We start from the raw sequence: 22280 nt of genomic DNA, 5'->3' as shown, positions 1-22280 counted from the left end.
CTCTTTAAGGAATAGTAGGTAGGTTTACTACATTTGAGTTATCTAACTTTGATGACTACAGACTTGGGAACCTTGAATCTACTTTCAAGGACAAGCTATTGTTGAAGGACACTGAGGAGGTAAAGCCAAAGAAGAAGAAAAGAAAGATCAAATATGCATCCAGTGATAGCAACACTGATAAGGAGGATGTAGAATAGTTGGAAGCATTGTTGGCTAGAATATTTCATAGAGGCAAAGGTAAATTCAAAGGTAAGCTTCCTATCATTTATATCAATTGCAATGAGATAGGTCACATTGCTACAAGATGTCCATAGAAGAAGAACTATAAAGAAGACAACAAGTACAAGAATAGAAGAGAAGATGATAGTAGAGATCACAAGGACAAGGGAAAAAAGTGCTACATTGTAGAAGAAGAAGATTCTAATGATAATGATGATGAAGTTGTCTATGTAGCCATTAAAGATGAATTAGATGAAGATGAGACAACACCACCGGTAACCTATGTCAACAAGAATGATAAGTGGATCATAGATAGTGGATGCTCTCATCACATGACTGGAGACAAAAGTAAGTTTGTCACCTTTACTCAATATGATGGTAATAGTGTTAGATTTGGAAATGATGCTCCATGTCTATTCAAAGGAAAAGGTAGCATTAAACTTATAGAGAAAATATCATGTGACAATGCATACTATGTTGAAGGTCTGAACTATAATCTATTGAGTGTGTCACAGTTAGGAAATGTAGGATGTAAAGTTGAATTTAGAAACAAAAAAACTAGAATCTATGACACTAATGGAAATCTGATAGGAAAGGGTGACCAGACTAGGAGTAACTTGTTTTACCTAGATATGGAAGATGATGCTTGTCTAGTTGTAAGACTTGATGATGTGTGGCTATGAGATAAGAGGCTATGCCATGTAAATTTTGATAATCTGATCAGCATCAATAAGATGAAGAAAGTAAAGGGATTGTCAAAAATAAGAAGCCTGACAACACAATGTGCAAATAGTTTCAACTAGGGAATATGAAAAAGTCTAGTTTCAAGAGCAAGACCTATTCTTCTAAGGAAGTACTAGAGTTAGTTGATACTGACATATGTGGTCCAATTGAAGTGTAGAGCTACAAAGGAGATAGATACATAATGCTATTTGTTGATGACTATTCAAGAATAATGACTATCATGTTCTTGAAGTAGAAATATAATGCATTCCAAATGTTTAAGTGGTACCTGGCTAGAGCTGAGAAGGAAATAGGGAAAAAGCTTGAAATGCCTAAGATCTGATAGAGGAGGTGAGCTCACATCAAGAGATTTTTAGGTGTTCTGCAATGATAAAGGAATGAAAAGGCAAACATCAACACCTAGAACTCCACCAAATAATGTTATTGCAAAAAGGAGAAATAGATCAATGATTGACTGTGCCAAAACCTTGATGATGGAGAAGAATGTTGCACTAAAGTACTAGAAAGAAGTTGTAAGTACAATAGTCTACACCCTCAATAGATTCAAATCATGAAAGGTACTAATGCAACACCCTTTGAACTATTGTATGGTCACTCACCTAATGTTAAACATTTCAAAGTGTTTAGTTGTAAGTGCTATAGTCTTAAAGAGTCTAGGAATGACAAATTTGATGCAAAAAGTGATGAAGGCATATTCCTTCATTACTTCACTACAAGAAAAGCTTATAAGTGTTTAAATGCTAACACTAACAAAGTTGTGGAAAGTGCAATTGTAAACTTTGATCAGCATGCAAAATTTCAAAATAATGAATCCATCAAGAAACCAAAAGAATACAAATCATTTGTTTACTTCTATGAAGGAATGTCTGATGAAGTAGATGCTACCAATCAAAATGGGAATCAATAAAAAGTTTTAGTATCTACCGAGTCATTGCCAATGAATGTTGAGTTGCATTCAAATGTCCAGTTACAGAATGAAGGGAATGCACATTCTAATTCTGAATTTAGTACACATGAAAGAGATGTGCATAGTGACTCTAATGCTAAAAGGCCAAACATGGAAACAAGGATTGAACCTAGGCTATCAAAGTATGTGACAAGGCACCATCCTACAAAATAGATCATTGGTGACAAAGAGGCTAGACCAATGATAAGGAAAAAACTAAGGAGTTAAACATGTCTGTTTTGCAAAATTGAACCCAGGATAATGAATGATGCACTACAAGATGATGATTGGTACAAAGAAATGAAAGAAGAGATATAGTAGATTGAGAAGAAAAAGAATTAGACTTTAGTTCCAAGACCAATAGATAAGAATGTGATTGGGACCAAGTGGGTGTTCAAGAACAAGCTAGATAAAAATGGTGAGATCACAAGAAATAAGGCTAGACTAGTCTGCAAAGGCTCTACACAAGAAGAAGGATTGAATTATGGGGAAGCATTTTCCCATATTGCAAGAATGGAAGGAGTTAGGACTCTACATGCATATGCTACCTATAAAGGTTTCAAAGTCTACCAAATGGATGTAAAATTTTCCTTTCTTAATGGCATACTAGAAGAGGAAGTCTACATAGAGCAACCAAAAGGTTTTGCTGATGAAAACAAGGATAAGGTTTGCAAGCTTCACAAAACTCTCTATGAATTGAAACAAGCTCCTAGAGCTTGGTATGAGAGACTTCATAAATATCCGGTGAAGATAGGATTTGAAAGAACAGATGACAACAAAAACATGTACATCAAGTTAGAAGAAGGTAAGGATATCCTAATATCATAAATCTTTGTGGATGATATAATATTTGGAGGAAAAGATGTATTAAGCAAAGATTTTGTTGACAAAATGAAACATGAATTTGAAATGTCTATGCTTGAGGAAATAAAGGTCTTTGTTGGATTATAAGTACATCAACTAAAAAATGGTATATATGTGACCTAATCAAAGTATATCAAGGAGATACTCAAGACATTTGGCTTAGAAGATTCCAAACCTATCAGTACACCTATGGTAATAGGACATAAGTTATCTAAGAATGATGAGTCTACTAAAGTCAATCAGAAAATGTATAAGTCTATGATTGGGAAGCTGTAGTATGTTGTTCATACTAGACCAAACATTACATTAGTTGTTGGGATAGTAGCAAGACTTTTTGCAAATCCTAGAGAAAATCACCTTATGGTAGTGAAAAGAATAATAAGGTATCTGAAAGGAATAGATAACTTTAGCTTATACTAAAAGAGGAGTGAAAAAATTGAGTTGAATTCCTACACTGATGTAGATTGGGGAGGTAACATTGATGACAGGAAAAGCACCAATGGAGGAGCACTCTTCTTAGGAAGAAGACTAGTCACCTAGACTAGCAAGAAGCAAAGTTGTACCTCACAGTCCACAAGTGAAGCTAAGTATGTTGTAGGTACCATCAACTATACCAACATTGTGTGGATCAAGCACATATTTAAAGGAATGAAGGAGGAAATAACTAAGCCAGTGATACTCTATTGTGATAACATAAGTGCAATCAACATATCCAAGAATCTTGTGATGCATGCAAAAACTAAGCATATTGCAATCAAGTATCACTATATAAGAGAACTAGTGGAAGAAAAATAAGTGAAGATGGAATATATCAACTCAAAGGAACAAATTGCTGATATTTTCAAAAAACCATTACCCAAATATTATTTTGAGTATCTTAGAGGTAAGCTAGGGGTAAAGCCCCCATCCCAGGCTATTTGAGCAACAAAAAAATTGCCCTACATCAAAGTCTTGATTTTTGTAATATAAGTTGATGTAGAGGATACTAAAGTGCAGAAATTCCAAATCAATCACAAGTGTGGTGACTGAGGGAGAAGTTGGAAGATGCAAAAATCTACATCTGCATATTCAAAAATGCTAAGTCTTTGGCATTGTTGTCAAAGAGGGAGAAATAGTAGAAACTAATCAACAATAGAAGATTAGAGGGAGATGCAAAAATTGATCTAAGATGATCGAAAGGAGGTAGATCAGTCAGAAGGAAAAATAGAGGATTGGATGTATAGAGGGAGAAAAGAAAAAAAAATCTAAGAGGGAGAAGTAGAAGTAAAAAAATTAGGATGACAAATCTAAGAGGGAGCAGAATAGAGAAATTACTATGTACCAGCAAAGAGGGAGACATGAAAAAGAGGAAGATAAGAAATTCAATAGAATTTATTTTTGGCATTGGATAACTTGTTTGATCAACTTGGTTAGTTGATTAGTTTGGTTTGCCATCAATTCCAAAGTGGGAGATTGTTGGAATATGATTGAAAAGATCATTGTTAAAGATATTGAAAGAGGGAGATTGTTGATAAAGAATGTTTTCAATCATTGTTTTGTCACTGATCTCAAAACTATTATTTGTTGGAATGACAATTGCTTATATGATCCTAGTACTATCACTTAATTGATTAATGAGGAGTTAATAAATTAGATATAACAAAAGCACCTAAGGGAAAGGTTGAGTTATGATGTTGTAATGAAGTACAAGGATTAGATAAGACATTGGTAAAATGATGTGTTGTTAATATACTTGAAGATATGGAGGTTGGCCACACTTAGAAACATTAGAAGCTTAAGTTGTAACAAGGCTATTTGTAAAGGTTGCCTAAATTCATTAGTGGGTCTTGAGCAAGTTAGTTAATGCCAAGAAGATTTTTTAGTTAGTGTCGAGCACCAATAAAATCTAGTATGTGCCAAGTGAATCCACAGAAGGTCCCGAGTAGCACAGTATGTGCTAAGAACCAATATTTCAATAATGTCGAGCTACTATATTATTTGAAAAGTCAAATATTCACTAGATCTAAGATGATAAGGTTGTTACATTGAATTTTGAGAACTAGGTGGAAGATAAGGATGATGAGTTGGTGTCACAGAATTTTAAGTTAACTATTTTTAGGTGAATATAAGTGGATTTCACATAATGTTTCTAGAAGAAACAAATTGGAGGGAAAGGTACATCGTATCTTTCAAAATCAATTCAAACTCAATTATGAGCAGGAAGAACTGAGAAGGAAATGTATTCAAAACTTCTACTCAAGAAGTTCTAGGTTAAAGAATCAAAGAGAGAGTGGTTAGAGTGTGTTGTTGCTGGAGTATGAAGTTTCAAGAAGAAGGCATAGTGAGCAAGAAAAAAGCATAGAGACTCTAATTCAACAAGTAACCAAAGAGAGGAGATTTCATTGGCTCAACGAGTAAGAGACTCAAGGAGACAAAGCTTGAAGAAAGGACAAGCTATCAGAGCTGCAAAGATAGAACGCCAAGAAAATTTGTGAGCTGAATTGTGATATGAAATATGCAAGGTTGAGTTGTAAGTTGTATCAGGTCAAAAGCCCTTAATTCTTACTCTCTTACAAATGTATCAATTGAGAAAAAATCTTATGGACTCAGGTTGGCCTAACATCCATTGCAAAATCCTTTAATAGGGTGACATTCCAAGTTGAATGTTCTAAAGTCCTCTAACTAGGCACACCCCTAATAAGGTGTTGAAATCCTTTAATAGGGTCACATATAACAATGTCTTGTAGCCTTTAACAATGCATCACTTCAGAAGGGTGAGAAACAAGGTAGCATATTACTAGTGGTTTTTCCCAAATTGGGTTTCCACGTAAATCACTGTGTTATGTGCTGATTTCATGTGTTTAATTTTTACATATTGATTTATCAATAACTTGCTAGGATGAAGGATTAAGCTTGGATGTATGATAGTTTGAATGGGCTCACTATACTTAGTAAAAAATAGAAGTTTGAATAGTCAATTTTGGACCTTGAATAACTAATTCACCACCCCCCCCCCCCCCCCCAATCTTAGTTATTCTAAAGAATTTCTAATAGATGTTATGCGAGTCTAGTGTTAACCAACCTACTTAGTATTAACAAGTGATTCAATTTATATGGAGTTCATAGAGAAAGCATTTACTGAGCCATGCAGTGTGAATAAGTGATTCAGTTTATATGTCAAGTTTCACAATATTCACCATGCCACCAATGTAGATCGAGTTCAAGACTATTTGGAAGTGATCAGGATAGATCAAGATTCTACATATACCGAGAGCATGATAATGCCAAGCATTGACAATGGATATTGAGTATCATAACCTCACCGAGTTATCTTTAGAGCCTGAGTTCCTGCAGTTTGAGTCAACTTTGTAATATTTGTGTAAAGTTGTATCGTGGTTGACTTTGTAATTTTATAAGTGGATTTATATATATGTAATGTATTGTATCATATCCAAATAATAAATTGAATGGAAGGAATATAATAAGAGATGAGTAGAAAAGTGAATTACAAAGGCTATAATAGTATAAGGAGTAGAAAAGATTCATCTATCACAACAAGGTGATTTGTACATTTAAAGGAATCTCATTCAAGAAACCTAGTTATAGATCAAAGATCAACTACTGCTTCATCCTAATAGGTGGATTAGTCAAATTATTTAACAAGGTTGACTTAATAGTCTTGTGTAAATCTCTTACTGACTACATACTTCATTGTCTATTTCTAATTCCTTTAACAAGGTAGACCTAGTAGTCCTTATTTCTCCTAATAGGGTAGATCATTAGAAGTGATCAATGCAAGCCTTAACCGACCAATTTTATACTATAGTACTAAATCTTGTAGATATCATCCCCACCCTAGTTTTACTTTCTATTTGGAAGGTTTCTGGGTCACCAAAACTTGTGCGTTAAAGTGTTGTGTATGCTTTCATGTTTTTAGTTTCTTATGCATGCAACTAGATCAAAAACTATATGAAGGATTGATTGGTAATTTAAGGATAAAATTTTATCAATTACTGATTCACACTTCCCTAGTAACTTAGCTTTTCATAATATTTCCAACAATTGGTATCAGAGATTTTTGGGTTCTCAGAGAAAAGTTTAATAGATTTAGCAAAGATCAAAGGCCATGTAGATATTCAAACTTGACAAGGCTATCGACATTGAGAAGCTAGAATTACAAATGGCTATTGCCCAACTCAAGAAAGCAAAGGAGCAACTCTCTCAATCCCTGAAAAGAAGAAAAAATCTTGTGATATTGCTATCAGGATTTAACTGTGTGATTTTGATTCAAACTATTTGACCTATGTTTCATGAGTAGTGATTTAACATGAATCCATCTCTCATGAGAATAAATGGAACACTTAGCACTCATTGGATCTAGGTGATGCTCATAGGGGTGAAGCACCGAGACTTCCCAAGAGGTCACCCATCAAAATACTACTCCAGCCTGAGTGTGCTTAACTATGAAGTTTCCTCCATGATTAAACCCAAAGTTTCCAACCCCATTTGAAAAACCTTCACCAAGTGTTGTGCCTTATGAACCATTCATTAGAAAGCTCCTTAAGCTCATCAATTAATAAGTAGGAGATAATTTCCACAACAAGTCAAATTGTGATATTGCTATCAGGATTTGATTGTGCAATTTTGAGTCAAACTCATTGACCCATGTTTCATGAATAGTGATTCAACATGAATCCATCTCTCATGAGAATAAATGGAACACTTAGCACTCATTGGATCTAGGTGATGCTCATATGGGTGAAGCACTAGGACTTCCCAGGAGGTCGCACATCCTAGTACTACTCTAGCCTGAGCGCGCTTAACTATAGAGTTTCCTCCATAATTAAACCCAAAGCTTACAACCCCATTTGGAAAACCTTCACCAAGTGTTGTGCCTTATTAAAAATTCATTAGAAAGCCCCTTAAGCTCATCAATTGATAAGTAGGAGATAATTTCCATAGCAAGTCAAATTGTGATATTGCTATCAAGATTTAATTGTGTGGTTTTGAGTCAAACTCATTGACCCATGTTTCATGAGTAGTGATTAAACATGAATACATATCTCATAAGAATAAATGGAACACTTAGCACTCATTGGATATAGGTGATGCTCACAGGGGTGAAGCACCAAGACTTCCCGGAGGTCACCCATCCTAGTACTACTCTAGCCTGAGCGCACTTAACTACAAAGTTTCCTCGATGATTAAACCCAAAGCTTGCAAACCCATTTGAAAAACCTTCACCAAGTGTTGTACCTTATGAACCATTAATTATAAATCCCCTTAAGCTCATCAATTGATAAATAGGAGATAATTTCCACAACCAGTCAAATTATGATATTGCTATCAGGATTTAACTGTGTGATTTTGAGTCAAACTCATTGAGCCACGTTTCATGAGTAGTGGTTAAACATGAATCCATCTCTCATAAGAATAAATGGAACACTTAGAACTCATTGGATCTAGGTGATGCTCACAGGGGTAAAGCACATGGACTTCCTGGAGGTCACCCATCCCAGTACTACTCTAGCCTGAGCGCGCTTAACTATAGAGTTTCCTCCATGATTAAACCCAAAGCTTGCAACCCCATTTATAAAACCTTCACCAAGTGTTGTAGCTTATGAACCATTCATTAGAAAACCCCTTAAGCTCATCAATTGATAAATAGGAGATAATTTCTACCGCAAGTCAAATTTTGATATTGCTATCAGGATTTAACTGTGTGATTTTGAGTCAAACTCATTGACCCATGTTTCATGAGTAGTGATTGAACATGAATCCATATCTCATGAGAATAAATGGAATGATTATCACTAATTAGATCTAGGTGATTCTCATAGGGGTGAAGCACCAGGACTTCTTGAGAGATCACCCATCCTAGTACTACTCTAGCCTGAGCGCACTTAACTATGGAGTTTCCTCCATGATTAAACCCAAAGCTTGCAATCCCATTTGAAAAACCTTCACCAAGTTTTGTGCCTTATGAACCATTCATTAGAAAGCCCTTAATCTCATCAATTGATAAGTAGGAGATAATTTTCAATCACTATGGTCAGATAGGTTATACTTCAAACAAATGTTGGAGCAATGGGAAAGAAAAATTCAATGGAAAGTGCTATAATTGCAATCATCATTTTTGTAATGCTAATGAATGCAAAGAGAAACCTAAGTTTGAAGGAAAATGTCAAAAATGTAACAAACATGGGAACAAGTCATCAGAATCTAAATCTAAGATACTTAATCTAGCAAAACAAATTGTGAAATCTATATATGGTTGGGACTATAAGACTTGGTGCAGATGTCATGACTATGGAGAATTTGGACACATTGGAATGAATTGTGTAAAGCATCATATGAGAAGAAGAGATACTACTAGAAGATGTTTTATTTGTATAGAACTTGGTCATCTTTACAAGAACTACATGAATAATGGAAGAGTTGAAGATGAAAAGAAGGAAAAAGTTGATAACATCAGATAACAGATGAGATAACAATGGGTTCCAAAATCTTCTAAGAATGTAAGTATGAGTTGTCATGATAAAGTCACTCAAGAACTGGGTGAATCCACCTTTTCCACTTGATCTCTCAAAGGAGAGCTAGAATTAGGATACTAAAGAAGACATTATATATCAATTCTAGTTAGTAGGATGAAAGATCTAAATCAGCATTCAAGATGCAAAAGGGATCGCTGAAGAAAAGATGGAAGTTATCACTGAGTAAGGTTGGGTTACTATCTTACTGAGAAAGGTCAAGTTCCATATTCTACTGAGAAAGGTTGACAGTAACTAAAGTGTGTGTGGTTACAGAGTCACAAAAGACTTTACTAAGTAATCAATGCAAGAGAAGTGGATGATAGTCTGTAACTTGAACAAACATTCTTATCAAACATTTATGGTGAATTTTGATAAAAATGGTGAAAATTAAGTCATTTGCCACCACAAATTTTCAAGAGCTATTTGTCTCGAATGATTTTTGAGCATTCAAGCAATTTTTGAAAAATTGTTCAAATATTTTCAAACCCTACCAAGCAAAGATGGAAGCTACTGGGAGCAAGGCAAAGAAAGGTTCAGATATGTTGATTTGAGGTGTGGAATGGAAGGCACAAGATTTCAAGCTAACTCCTGCCATTACATAAACCTTAGATCTGAGCAGACTGCAATCTCAGATTCCACCCAAGGTACTCTTGATCAATGATGTCCATTCTCATTTTAAATGTACAATGTAGGATATTGGTACTCTTGAAATGGATGAATCCCTAGAAAAACTATATGTTAATGGCATGTTGAAACCAAAACACCAACATTTGGAAGCGAAATGTTTAACAGATATTCCTCACATGTTATGATATTTCCAAATTAAATAGATAAGATACATCCCTAGTCATGTGCATAACAATTAGTTGTGGTTAGAGCAACTGATTTTGATCACAAAGAAGATTATCCATAGGATTATTGATCTCCCCATGTTAGAAAAAGTCCAAATGAATAAAACCCTAAGTCTAGTTGAACTGGAGAAGAAAACCCTTACTGAGTTGGATGGAAGGGGAATGAAAATAAGTAGTGTGACTGAAATGGAGCTGAAGTTTGACATTGACATCATTGCACATAGGATATATAGCTCTAGCAGGTTGAACAATGTGTTGTGTGAAGTTGTGGACTTGGCTTACAAAGTGGTCAAGAATAACTTTTCTATTGACCTTGTTGAGTTACTCTTGAATCAATTCAACAAAAAAATGGAAAGCATCAGGACCTTAAAGGAAAATCTATTGATAAGGTATATATTTAGGCAGTTAGGCCAAGAACTGCATGGGTAAGACCCCTCTGATATGAGGTCAATATTGATGAAATAAAAGATATAATTGAGGCAGAGATTAATGAGCCAGTTGATCCAAAATAAACCTATTTTGGTACATATGATGAGGGAAAGGCTAGGATAGAATTAGAGATTAAGCTACCTCAGGCAGTCAACAAAGGAAAAAGGAGAATTGCCAAGTTGAAAACTAGGACCCCTCTCCTGTTGACCAAGGGAAAAGGTGAAGATAAAGAAGCAGAGGATGAATAAAAGTTAGAGGAAGAAGATCCACTAAAGAAGAAGGGTTAGGTAATCATTACCAAACCTGCCAAGACATCCACTACTATATTCACAAGAAGGGCATCAAAGAAGAAATCAAACAAGGAAGGAAGAGACATAATTTTTAGGAAACCTCCACCCAACTTCAAAGACAAATTGAAAGATTTAGAATTAGGTTCTAGCATTAAAAATTTCAAGGCACTAAAATATAAAATTAGAACTAAAGAAGAGCAAAAGAAAATTGAAGATTGGGTCATATCCAAGATGCGTAAGTGGAAATACTCACCTGATCAGCTTGTACTTCAAATTCCTCGTGTTTTAATGGATAATATTAAGCTAAGATGAGAATATTTTATGCAAACTGCAAAAGATATATCTGAGAATACCTTGAGGCAACTTATGCCAAGCTTAATCGAAAAGGAGGTCAATGAATCTTTGAAGGAAAATGAAGAAAAATTAACCTTAAGATTCAACATTTGTTTGGTATTATTAAAAGAAATTGAGCATGTTGTGAAGAATTTTACAAACACATGGAAGAATGTATATCTTCTTCAAAAGCCAAGGGATTTTGTTGTTATTATAGGTGATAAGGATGAAGATGATGATGATTAGGAGGAGAAAGATGAAGAGAAAGATGATGAAGAGGTGTCTCATTTTGATAATGAAGATGATGAAGAGGAACAAGAGCAAGAAGCTACCAAGGAAGATGCACAAAATATAGAGGAGGCCAGCCCATTTAGGATTGTTGCAATAGTCATAGCTTCACTTCCTCATTCTCCTAGAAAAATATTGATAAAAACAAGCCTAGAGACAGCCTCAGCAAGATTGATTGTGACCAACACTAAAAGCACAAGCAGTCAATCAATATTTGCACTAGTTCAACTCAAAATTACATTGAATGAAGTGTCAAACACTTCATCTAACAAGCTACAAACTCTTCCCTCTACATCAGTTTTGGATACATCAAGTACTTCTACTACTATTATTTCAATGAGTGCAATATCCATTTTTCCAGTGAGTCCTACAATTTCAACAATTGTTTCCATTCCTAGTATGCAAGCAATAAGTGAAAGGACAATTGAGACCAAGCCTAAACCAAGCACAAAATTTTTGGATAAAGGCAAAGGAAAGGAAGAGGAAATAGATCTTGATGAGGAGATTGTCATTCGTAAATGGGACATCTCAAATGTAACCCCTGATTAGATGCAAACCTTCAGAGAACTACTCCAGGAGAAAGCCAAGAAACAAAGGCTTAGAGAGGAAAGAAACAAGGAATTTAAGATTATTAAAGATGCTAAGAATATTCTAGTAGAGGCTCTAGGAATAAAGGTTGATACTTCTCAACCAATTTTGTATTATTTGGCAGAGGCAACCCATAAATATAATGAATATTTAGATGGATAGGACAAATTTTGCAAAAATCTGAGAAAATGTTTGAGAATAAAGTTTTAGAAATTATTGCTCAACAAATTGCAATTCACCTAGTAGAACTATCTATTATTTTAAGCTCCCTAGAGACCTCATGCATCAATGTATCTTTACTTATTGTTAAATTATGTGACATTTCATTTTTTACAACGAAAATAAAAGATGAATTGTCTAAAATTGATGAGGATCTTAAGGAAAGTGCATAACAGTTGTATCTTGACCTGAGTTCAAGCTCTGACCACTTCAATAAGATCAGATTTCTGACAAATATGTAGGTAGAATTGCTTAGAGAAGACACAAGAATTAGATCTACATTGATAGATATTTAGAACATGATTCTCCTGAGCATGGATGTACTGCAAAAGTACATTGCACATTCAAAAATGCTCATCCATGACAATAACTTGTCCATTATAGACCATATGATTGAATTTTTAGTAGAAGTGCATGTTGCATTGCACACATGCAAGGTATTGCAAGAGAATTGGGACAAGACTTTGGTTCTTATCCTTAAGGTACATTCAAATTTCTTATCACATTTTGGCATTAATGTGTAAATATATAGTATAAATCTTTGTCATTAATGTCAAAAAGGGAGAGAAGATGTAAGAAGTTGTAAGGAGAAAGGGGGAGAAGATTGAAAGATTATAAAGAAAATGTTTATTGTATAAAGGAGAGAAGATGTATTTAGATGCCCATACCATATGTATAGTACACTGTAGGAGCATTACCATGTGCAAAAATATATCTCTTACAAAAAAAATTTTGAAAAATCTCAAAAAAAATATACTCTACCAAGTTGGAAACATAAGGTGATGGATAAAGGTATAAAGGAATTTAGTTTTGACTAATTATTATATTTGTCACTAATGCAAAAGGGGGAGATTGTTGAAATTACAGTCAAGTTTCTTATTAGTGACATACACTTATTCAGATTGTAAGTATCTATCGAGCATATTATATAGTTAACATTTTTAACCAAGCATTTTAGTTGTTACCAAGTTCTACAGTTGCTATCAAGTCCTTTGGAGAGATTTTAGTTTGCACCAAGTAGTTACTACTATGATAATGATCAGCAATATAAATTGAGCATCTTAGTGTATGTTGAGTTCACTAGTGCAAACCAAGTTGAGCAGTACTTATAGAGTTTATAGTTGATGTGATGTGATTCTTGTGTTAATTGAGATACTCAATGTTAACCAAGTGATTCAATTTGTAATGAGTTCATAGTGAAAGTATTGGCTGAGCCATGTAGTATGAATCAAGTGATTCGGTTTATATGTCGAGTTTCACAATATTCTCTGATTCAACAATGTAGAGTGATTTCAAGACTGATTGGAAGTTATCGATATAGACTAAGGTTCTATTTCTACTAAGTGCATGATGATGATGATTATTGACAATCAATGTCAAGTATCAAAACCTCACCAAGTTAGTCTTCAAAACCTGAGTTCCTACAATTTGAGCTAACTTTTTAATATTTGTGTAAACCTGTATTGCGGCTGACTTTGTTATGTTGTAATTGGATTGGTATATATGTAATGTATTGTATCACATCCAAATGATCAATTGAATGGAAGGAATATAATAAGAGAAGATCAAAAAAGATAATTACAAAGGCTACAATAGCATAAGGAGCAACAAAGATTCATCTATCATAGCAAGGTATTTTGTACATTCAGAGAAATCTCATTCAGCAAACCTAATTGCAAATTAGAGATTAGCTACTACTTCTTCCCAATAGGTGGATGAATCAAATCCTTTAACAAGGTAGACCTAACAGTCGTGTGTAAATCTCTTTACCAAGTGCATACTTCATTGTATGTTGTTAAATCCTTTAACAAGTTAGACCTAGTAGTCCTTATTGCTCCTAACAAGGTAGATTATCAGAAGTGATCAATGTAATCCTTAATCGGCCAACTTTATTCTACAATACTAAAACTTGTGGGTATCATCCCTACCCTAATTTTACTTTTTATTTGGAAGGTTTCTGGGTCACCAAATCTTGTGTGTTAAACTCTTGTGTATGCTTTCATGTTTTTAATTTCTTATGCATATAAATAGATCAAAATATATATGAAGGATTAATTAGTAATTTAAGGATCAAATTTTATTAGTTACTGATTCACCCCTCCACTCTTAGTAACTTAGCCTTTCATAATATTTCCAATTAAAAATATCTGCAATATGCATGGTCTCACAGAAGATAATGTGGCAGTTAGACTCCTAGCTTCATCTTTAAAAGGGAAATCCCTACAATAGTACTAAGTCCTATCACATAATTCTATAACATATTGGGGTGGGTTAGGAATAGGATTATATAAACACTTTGAGGACAAAAGTGACTGTTTATCACTTTTATAAAAAGTAACTACCATAAAAAAAGAGCCCCCCCATGAATGTATGACTGATTTCAATTACAAATTCCAAGAGGCATGGAAAAATACCTACTTCGGCGAAGCCTACCACTGGTAATTCCTTCTTACATTACTTCAGAGCTTTTAATAGTGATATTGCCGCTACAATCCAAACCATGGGAGGAGATACCTTATGTAATTCTTATGAATAGGAATAAGGGTAGAGAATATATTGATACAAGGAGGAAAGCTAGCTACAAGGCCTCTTATGCCTTTCTTCCCTAATATCCCAAATCAACAACCAACAATAACCCCTATTCCCATAACTTCCACATCACAACATATTGCTCTATCCCCTAAAGCTTCTACATCTTCAAATGGAATGGATGAAATCAAGGAGATGATGCAGTCTATGATTTTGAACATAGATAAAAGATTGCAAGGCCAAGAGAAGAATTTGGAGGATAGCTTCCCTATGATACCAAAAGTGAGCACCAAAGTGGTGACTTTGGAGAGACAACAAGATCAAGGTAATAAGGCTCATCAGTTGTAATATCAAGCTCCAGACAATAGTAGGCCTCCAAATCATAATTATGGGAACAATTCTTTTGATTAGATCTAGTAGGCAAAATAGTCATGCTTCTACCTCAAATTAAAATTAAAGTAGAACCATAGTACCTCAAAAAAATATGGCTCACAATCAAGATTTTTGCTCCTTCTGCAACTAATCCTATGCCTATTTCATGTGTCAAAAGGTTGAATCCTATTTAACTTTGACCACTAAGGAGCCTATAATAGGAAATTCATATAACAAAAGCCAACCCAAGGATGCCTTATAAATGCAAAGACAGAGTGATTTCTCCTTCATGAATCATCAGATGGAGGAACATTGTAAATTAAACCAAGACTTCATCATTCACAACACTAGGAGAAAAAGAAGTTCTATTGAAGATGCTATCAATCCTCCACCTAATCAAGCCTCAACATCAAATGCAGTACCTTGTGTACAAGTAGTGAATTATCAATCCAATGCTCCTCAACAACAAAGATAGAATAATGACAGAGGAGATATGAATGGCCCCCAGGTTATTCAAACTCAACCCCCTACACATGTAGTTCCCAAGGCTTCTATCAAAGAACCTAATGCCTCATTTAGCATGGTAGATCAGATGAAGAAGAAATATGTGAATATTTCCATGTGGGATGTTGTTGCTACTATACCCATGCAGAAGAGGCTGTTGTAGCAAGAATTGCAGATTATTGAACCAAAAGATCAACTGCCTAGCATGGAAAGTGCCACAAGTCTAGTACAACCATCAAAGGAGATAGAAAAAACTAAAAAGGTTAGACCTCCTCCATTTTATGTTTCTCTAATTATAGGGGATAAACTAGTCCACAATTTCATGGTTGATTTAGGGGCTAGTAGTTTAGTGATGCCTAAGTATGTTGTTGATGCTTTGGAAATGAAATATGATCCCATTTTTAGGGATGTATTATAGTTGGATGGTAGTATTTTTAATATTTTAGAGATCCTTAGGGATGTTGAAATGGACCTATATGCATGCCCTGGTTGTACTGTAACTCAAGATATATCAATTGCTAAAGTCAAGCCACACTTTTCCATTTATCTATCAAGAGACTTCACTCCACTGCCCAAATAGGTGGTCATACATGTCTTTTAGAATAAGATATCTCTATCCCTCCATCATATTGACCACTACACCACTAATCTCATCAATAGGAATTTCACTATCCTAGAGATGGATGAGAATGATATGGTAAATGAGCATGTCACTTCTCTAGCAGATATACCTAATTTTCTCTTAAATGAATGGGCTAATTGATATCAATTTGATCCCATATTAGAAACCCTTGATATAGGTCTTGGTACATACTATGTGTCAAAAAAGGATGCTCTTGTCCCTAACCTTATGAAGAGCAAAGAAGATATGAGTAGGATATGGAGTATGTACTTTGATCAATAAATGAACAAGAATGGATTAGGGGTGGGTGTGATGCTGATTTCTCTTGCACCAGTACGGTATTTCATCTCCTCTAGGCTCCAATTCAGTTGAACCAATAATGTAGTTGAGTATGAATCCTTTACTCAAGGTCTCCTACTTGCTCAAAAAAGAGGAATCCAAGCATAATATGTATACAGAGATAGTGAGTTGGTGGTCAATCAAGTGAGAAAGAAGAATATCACTAAGAATGGTTTGCTCAAGTCTTATAAGAATAGAGTATGGGATTTTCTTGAGATTTTTAACGTATTTAATATTAAGAGCATCCCTAAGAAAGAGAATAGACACATCGATATACTTGTGGCAATAAGTGCATCTTTTGATATCCCAAAGAACCTTGAAGCTAAAAAGAAATAGCAGATTAAAATGATAGTAAGACCTGCTATTCCTGACAACAACACCAATTAGTAAGTGTTTGGTTCTGATGCAAAAATTGTAAGTTTCTTACATAATGAGGTAGAATACTAAGAGAGAAACAATTCTAGGTTGCATGACTAGTATGGAGATAGAATCATCAATCTCAATTCCAACAAGTTGCATAAAGGTCTCATTACCATAGAAATTGTCTTCAACTTTGATGACCAAGAAAGAAACAAAAGCATGAACCTAGATGCTAACAAAGATGATTATACCAAAGTTGTGTTTGTTGATGGGAAGACCTTAAACATGGGAACTGTATACTCTAAAACTAAGCAAGAGAATTTCATTCATTTATGTCAAGAATTTAATGATATATATTTCTTAGACATATGATGATTTAAAGGGTTTTCAACCAAGTTTGTTTCAACATACCATAGAATTAGTAAAAGATGTCAAACTAGTAAGGCTAAAATAGAGGCCAATGAATCTTAAGATTGAACCATTAATGAGAAAAGAGCTAGCCAAGTTGATTTAGGCTAATATAATTTTCCCTATCAAACACTCATCATGGGTAGAAAACCTTGTCCCTGTTAGGAAAAATAATGTAGAAATTAGATTATGTGTGGATATTATGGATTTTAACCAAGCTTCCCTTAAAGATCATCATCCTCTCCCTTCTATCGAGAAGATATTTTCCAAGGTCAGTGGTTTAGAAAGGTTCTCATTTCTTGATAGATTCTCTGGTTACAATCAAGTTCTAGTCAAGGAGTCTAATAGATGCAAGACTACATTCACCACCAAATGGGGAACCTATGCTTATAGCAAAATGACTTTTGGGGTAACAAAATGCAAGTGCCACATTTCAAAAGGAAATGGAGATGGCCTTCAAAAACATGATTGGAAGGTTTGTATTGGTTTACCTTGATGATATCATAGTATATTAAATGGATATAGTAGATCATTTTGGTCATCTCAGACAATTGTTCATAAAGTGTAGAGAGTTTGGGGTATCCCTTAATCTAGGAAAGTGTGTCATTTCCACCAATCAAGGAAAATTAATATGACACATTGTATCAAAGGATGGTCTAACCATTGATCTAGAGAGAACTAAAGCAATCCTTTATCTCTCCCTTCCTATCCATAAGAAAGGTCTGCAAAGTTTTCTTGGTAGAATAAATTTTGTGAGAAGGTTTACTCCTAATTTAGCTACCATGGTGAAACATCTTACAGCCATGCTTAAAAAGAATATAGTTTTTACATGGACCAAGAAAGGGCAAGTAAGTTTTGAAGAGGTCAAAGCAACCATAGCCCTAGCCCCTACTTTTATCGATCAAAATTTTGAGAATGATTTCATTATTTATACCTGAGGTGGTGAGAAGCATCTCTGTTGTCTTGACTCAAGAAAATGATAACAATGAAGATCAACCTATTGCTTCCTTTAGTGAAGGGCTTAAGGAATATGAAGATAAATGCATTTATGTAGAAAAGAAAGCCCTATTAGTCACAAGAGATTTGAAGAAATTTAGACACCTTTTGTCTCATAACAAGGTCCATTTATTAGTACCCCATGCCAGTCTGAAGGACTTTATTTTGAGAAAAGATAATAATGAGAAGAGAGTTGGATGGATCACCAAGGTAATAGACTATGATGTTGACATCCAGATTACCAAGTTGGTAAGGGAAAACAAGTTTTGCAAATATACGATCTCATCTTAGGAATTAGTTGAGGAAGTTGTCTTGGTATTGATAAAGAAGAAAGAAGCATGATATGATAATATAAAGAGTTGGATGGATGACATGAAGACCTTTTTAATAAGAAATGGGTATCCTCAAGGGTTGGATAAGGCTAAAAGAAGATAGTTCAGATTACAGTCAATCCCCTATACTATAGTTGATGGTATCCTTTTTAAGAGAGACTTCAGTGGAGCCCTATTGAGATGCATTGATACAAACCAAGCTGAAATAATGATCAAAGAGCTTCATGATGGTCCTGATGGTGGCCACTTTTTAGCAAGGATAATTGCAATGAAGATTATGAGAGCTGGTTGCTATTGGCCATCTATGTTCCATGATTGGCATAAGTATGTAAGGAAGTGTGAAAAATATGCCTTCTTCTCTAGTAAGAAAAGGCTTGCAGCTCTTCATCTTCATCCCATTCAAGTTGACAAGCCCTTTGCTCAATGGGGATTGGATTTCATAGGCCTTATCAACCCTTCTTCTAGCTCTGATTACAAATGGATCCTAGCAGCTACAGATTACTTCACTAGATTGACAGAGGTAGTTTCTTTGAAGGATGCCATAGAATCCTCAGTTGTTCAATTCCTTGATGGAATTAATATGAGGTTTGGTGCCCCTTCAACCATTATTTTAGATAATGCAAAATATTTTGTAGGAGCTCAAGTTTACACATTGGCAATTGACCATAATATCTACTTAAGCACATCCTTAAACTACTATCCTTAGGGCAATGGATTGGCTGAGTCATCTAACAAAACCCTAATCAAGATTTTGAAAAGGACTACAAAGGATAATTAAAGGTGTTGGCATCAAAATTTGAGTACAACACTATGGGCTAATAGAATACCAAGTAAGAGGGCAATTGGAAATTCACCCTTTATGTTTGTATATGGTAGGGAAGAAGGGCTTCCAATTTCATTAGAATTCTCATCCCTAGAACTTGCTCATTAGTTGGAGCTAATTGAAAGTGATGCCATGATAGTAAGAATGGTAGAGCCGATGGAAATAGAAGAGAAAAAGAACTAGGCCATTAAGAACCTAGAAGTACATCAACAACAAATGAAAAGGATCTTTGATAAGAAGGCTAGGATTAGAATCTTTAGAGAGGATGATCTGGTATTAAAATGGGATGTAGATAGGGAAAAACTAGGGAGGCACTCAAAATTTGATGCATTGTGGAGTGGTCTCTATGTAGCTATCAGTTGCAAATAGGCCAATGCTTTTCAATTAAGCAAGGCTAATGGTGAGATTATGCCTATTCTAGTTAATGGAATATATCTTAAGTCTTGGCTCTAATAAATGATTATTTTTTCATGTATATAGTTAGGTTAGTTTCCTTCTTGTGGTTTCCTTCTTTCCAAGAAGTGCAAGAGCACATGTTTTTCAAAAAAAAAATCCAAAGGTTGTATAGGATTTTGGTTCCTAGTTTTAGTTGTAGAGAGGTAGTTTTGAGGTTCCTGAGCATGTTTTCCATGATTTGAGGGTTTTTACTAGCTATATCTTCATGATTTCTATGACTCTATTGCCCAATGGATGTGCAAGCTACTGGTCTATGTATAGTTGGCTTGCATCCCCTTGAGTCACCAAATTTGTTGGTCATTTTTGACCTCTCACCAAAATTGTCATATTTTAATTCAAACATAGTAATGTTCACATATTTGAAAATTCAAATAAAATGGGGGCAGGTGGAATACTTTATAATAAAAGCTTAGGCTAGGTTTTTATCTCCTAAGTCACTACACACTTTAATATTTCGTAGGACCGTAACTTCCCCATCATCAAATCTTTTCATGATCTATAGTCATTGCTTTGTCACTTTGCAGAGTTGTATGACCCTTATTTCATTTGACACAATGATAGCTTGGTGGATCCCTTCTTGTTAGATCATGTTGGAAATTTGTTGGTTTCTCATTGGCTAGGGTAATTACTATGCAAGGTGTGTGCTAGTTCCTTCAGTGTACCTTACTTGCTGTCAGATATTTCATCATCCATAGTGATTTCTTTGTCACATTATGGAGTTGCACATTCTTTATGTCATGTGACAAAGAGACATCATGCCATGTGTGTGTGGGTCTGAGTTTCTTTGGTGGGTTATCTTTTGACTACGCTAACATGTCAATGTTGTATCGTGTGGGCTAAGGGTGACAAGGTGATGAGTTAGATTGAGCTAGCGTTCGGTGGTATTTTCATTGCCTGAGCCTCTAACATTTTGAGGTTATAGGACACATGTTCTCGGTTCTACCTTGTACCATTTGATGCAAACAAATCAAGGGTGGTCACTTTTGTCACTTTGGGGAGTTACTAAATCTTTAATCATAGCGACAAAGTGACAAGTTGACATGTAGTATGTTGGGTCTGTTTCTTTTATGGGTTGTAGAGTGGTAGGTCATTATCAAACATGTTGGCAAAGGACCATGTTTCTATTGGTTGGTGTACTGACAAGATGAGTATACCTTTGGGGCTAATTGATGGAGGAAGATCGATGTCCCTCACTTTGTTTCTATAGGAAGTTTCTTGATCTTTAGTCATAGTGACATAGTGAGGTCTTCCCATGTTTCTCAGCAAGTCAAAGTTAAGTTAACATCAAAGTTAATGTTGACAATGGGTAAAAGTACAAAGGTGTGTCACCTTTTAGGATGACTAATCAGAACAACTAAATTTGAGTATTTCTATCTAAAAATCAATTTTTCCCAAGCATATGATCTAGATAAATTCAATCTAGCTAAGTTATATATGGTCTCACACATTTCCAATTGGAAATGTCTATTAAATACATGTTATATACCAGTTTGTATCCAATTACTAAAGAAATACAATTATTTCAGAAAAGTGGCATTTCAATCAATCTTACTATTTTTTATGATATTTTTATAATAACATATAAGTAGCATTTTATAGAGCCTGAAGTCAAGAATATTGTCACATAGATTTTATAGTGTTTTAATTAGATATAATATATTGTAATTTAAAAATTCTACAAGCACGCATTTTAACACTCAAAAAGATGTCAATTTTGAGAATGAAAAAAATATTAAATCATATAAAAAAAGTTTAAATATTATATGACATTCTATAGGAGAGAGTCCTCTTTCAGAATGTATAATTTTTTTCTTGGTTGGAATAGTTTTGTTTTGAAAAATGTGGTGTGAGATGAAAACTATTGATTTCAAGCGAGTTAAAATTTGAATCATTACAAAAGAAAAAATATAGGTCTAAAGCTAGTTATTTTTTCTATTGTTCTAGCTATATATGTTATCTATAACATAGTCTAAGATCAAAGCGAAATAAGTTTATTTCCATCTAGTTTTGTGGTAGGAACTAGACCCCTAATTTTTAACATTTTTTAGCAGCTAAAAAATTATCTATAAAAATTAGGGAAATATATCAATTCTTATTCCAAATAATTATTAAAAATGATAATCTTAAACTTCATCCATTTCTACACATTTTATTAGTTTTTTTCATTTTCAAATTCAAAATAATAATACCAATTTTATATCATTAAAGGTGAACAATTATACTTTTGTTAGCCTTTTCCTTTACAAAAGGGAACAT

This window comes from Cupressus sempervirens, chromosome 8, assembly GCF_028749045.1.
Source record: "Cupressus sempervirens isolate cs-2001-9-10 chromosome 8, ASM2874904v1, whole genome shotgun sequence".
NCBI classification, from domain to species: Eukaryota; Viridiplantae; Streptophyta; class Pinopsida; order Cupressales; family Cupressaceae; genus Cupressus; species Cupressus sempervirens.
The sequence above is the reverse complement of the archived record's forward strand: the minus strand, read 5'-3'. Positions refer to the sequence as shown.